The sequence below is a fragment of the Phoenix dactylifera genome, unplaced genomic scaffold, assembly GCF_009389715.1.
Source record: "Phoenix dactylifera cultivar Barhee BC4 unplaced genomic scaffold, palm_55x_up_171113_PBpolish2nd_filt_p 000481F, whole genome shotgun sequence".
NCBI lineage: Eukaryota > Viridiplantae > Streptophyta > Magnoliopsida > Arecales > Arecaceae > Phoenix > Phoenix dactylifera.
Window position 1 is genome coordinate 113,806 of NW_024067902.1, and position 3,426 is coordinate 117,231.

The 3,426-nt window shown below is 36.3% G+C and overlaps 1 pseudogene; it reads left to right on the top strand.

The window, feature by feature from the left end:
• The first annotated feature begins 1,701 nt into the window (after window positions 1-1,701).
• Window positions 1,702-1,799, top strand: LOC113461386 (annotated as a pseudogene).
• The last annotated feature ends 1,627 nt before the right edge of the window (window positions 1,800-3,426 follow it).

Sequence of the window (3,426 nt, forward strand, 5' to 3'; positions counted from 1 at the left end):
AAAATTTGAAAAGCAGAATAAAGTCAAACAAAATGAAGAGCTGCTAAATGAGAACCAAAACCTTAAAAAGGAAGTAGATAAGTATAAGTTAATTGTAGATAAGTTCACTTGCAGCTCTGAAAAATTAGATATGATTATAAACAGTCAAAGAGCTGTTTTTAACAAAGCCGGGCTAGGATTCAGGCCTAAAAAGGAACAAAAACTTTTAAAGAATTTTTTTGTCAAAATTGAGATGGTGAATTGGAAGCCGGATGTGTGTCCAGTATGATAAAGTCAACAGAAAAATAGAACTTGTCTATTTGGACCAACACATCTTCGATAATCCCTCTAGGAACCTTCACTGACCTGTCAGCTAATTGTAAGGTGACAGTTATTGGCTTCAACTCACCCAAACCGAGTTGCTCATATACCGTATATGGCAATAAGTTCACACTCGCTCCTAAATCTAGCAATGCTCGCTCAATCCTAAAATTGCCAATGATGCACGAGATAGTTGGGCAACCTGAATCCTTATATTTAGGAAGAATGTTATGCTGTAAAATTGCACTCACATTTTCAGCCAGAAATGCCTTCTTCTTGACATTTAACCGATGCTTGACAGTGCACAAATCCTTCAAAAATTTTGCATAGGAAGGCACTTGTTTGATTGCATCAAGAAGAGGTACATTGATTTTTACTTGCTTAAAAAGCTCAAGAATTTCAGAGTTTGGTTCAAGCTTTTGCAAGAGCTTTAATCTTTGTGGAAATAGTGCTGGAAAAGGACATTTGATTTTTTCAGTAGATGTAGGTGTTTCGGTTTCTTCGTTATCCTTTTTCTTTGTCTTGGGAGGGTCAGAATCAGGTATGACTTGAGTTTGTTCTGGGACTGGTCGGTCAATAACCTTTCCACTTCGCAAAGTTATTATACTCTTCGCTTGTTCTTTATGCGAAGTTGAAGATGATGCATTGCTACCACCGTAGACTTGAGGGTTAGGTTGTGGTTGAGCTGGTAGCTTACCCTTCTCTTGAGAACTTAAAGCAGTGGTCAACGTTGTCAGTTGATTTCTTATTTCATCATTGATTTTAGCTTGACCTTGCATGAAAGATTGCAAAGTTTCTTCGAGACTGGGTTTTTGAGGGGGTGCGTGTGCATAATGAGGTTGCGGAGGTGGAGGAGTTGGGTTATATACTTGTTGAGGTTGGTCATTCCTCCACCTGAAATTTGGATGGTTCTTCCATCCAGAATTGTAAGTACCCGAAAAAGGATTATTAAAAAATTTTTGATAGGTATTCATAACATTGACCTGATCGTGCAAGACTTCCTTGAATGCGGGTATTGTGGGGCAATCAATGGTGAGATGGCTAGGCATCTCACAAATTCTACAACACTTGCTGTTATGTTCTACGGTCTTGACGGGTTCAATCCTTCTAAGTTCAATTGCCTCTACCTTCCTAGTAAGGGCTGCCATTTTAGCCTGAATATCATCCTGAGTACTAAGGTTGTAAAGGCCCCCATGTCCAATGCTAGTAGGCTTAGGCAAAGGTTTATTCACTCTATCCCCTGTATCCCATAATTGTGCAGTCTCTGCGAGAGAATCTAAATAGTCCCATGCCTCATCGGGTTGCTTTTCCAGAAATAGACCATTGCACATGGTCTCTATAAATTGTTTTAACTGTGGAGACAACCCTTCGTAAAAGAAACTAATGGTTCTCCATGTTTCAAACCCGTGATGAGGACAAGAGAGAAGCAAATCTTTAAATCTCTCCCAGCATTCATAAAATATTTCATGGTCTTTTTGTTGAAAATTACTAATGTGCCTTTTCAAAAAGTTAGTCCTTTGTGCGGAAAAGAATTTTTTTAAGAATTCTCTTTGCATATCATGCCATGTTCCTAACGATCTAGGTCTCAAAGAGTTCAGCCATGTTTTGGCTTTGTCCTTTAAGGAAAAAGGAAACAAGATCAATTTAAGGACGTCTTCCGATACATTTGGCACTCTAAATGTGATGCTAATTTTCTCAAAATCCTTAAGGTGAAGATAAGGATTCTCGGATTCCATCCCATGATACTTGGGCAGCAATTGAATTACTCCTGGTTTGATTTCAAAGTGTCCAACGTTTTCAGGAATAATCATGCATGAAGGTTGACTAGTCCTAGTAGGATGTAAGTATTGTCGAAGTGTCATAACTGGGGGTCTACCTTCATCACCATGGTGACTTCCTACATCGTCATCAGCCATCTCACCAGATCTGAGATTTTGCGAAAGAGTTTCAGTAATATGATCTAAAGAATTGTCAAAAGTTTTTCGATTCAAACGCCCAGTGTTGTCCCTATTCCAACCTAGCATACAAAATTTAATTTTAATTAATTTTTTATTTATTTGTTTGTTTTTTTAAATGATCACCCTTGATCTTTTCTTAAAGTTTTTATCAATTTTCAATTAGCAACAAGGGTTAATGAGATATGATAGCAATAAAATTTTGATTATTAAAAAAAAATTAAACACAGAAAATTTAAAACAAACAGCAGCAAGGTTTCATATTAATTTAATGAAACACATGTCCTGCACCAGACGATCAAATTTGAGTTCAATCAGACGGTTCCGATGAAAGAAACATATGTCCTGCACTTGCCGACCAAATTTGAGTCCAATCAGACGGTGAATTACTCTGATATCATAGTTTGATGCAGATTGTGCAGGGAAAAAAATGGCAATAAAGATTCAATTTTTTTTTTTTGAAAGAAAAAGACTAACTACTAAAGTACTAATTAAATCTAAAATTATACTAATAACTCAGCCGTTTCTCCGGCAATGGCGCCAAAAACTTGACGCGTTCGCAAAAATGCTTTTGCGAAACTAATCTCCCAAGTGCAGGAGAATCGCACAAGTAGTAAATTCTCGGAAGTCCGAGGTCGAATCCTCAGAGAATGAAATATATATGAGATTATTTAATATAATTTTAGATTAATTAATTCAATAAATTTGTGGATTAAGATGATGTTTTGCAAATAGAAAATAAATCAATAAACAGAAAATCGAAGTTTGGATAGATTAAGATGGTGTAGGGATCTGGAATCCCCCTTGACAATAGTACATTCAAGATATAAACTCTACGGTTTCTGATTTAAAAGTTCAAATGTAGGATAGATCTAATCATGGAATATATTGTTTGAACACACGAACTCAATTTCTAAGCATTTGTCGTGCCGGTTATGTCTACGACAAATCAAATAATAAAGTAATCCATGCATCAATAGATATAAACCATTAAAAAACTATCTACAACATAGGCAAGCAAGAAACCAAAATATATCAAAAGATCTAAATTGAATAGAGCAATAGTTTAGAGTTTACTTCAAGAAAGTAACAAGTTAAGGGTTCTCCCATCACCCTTCACCTAAGGGATTAGCCGGCCATCAACATAAAAGAAAACTCCCCTGTTCCTCTT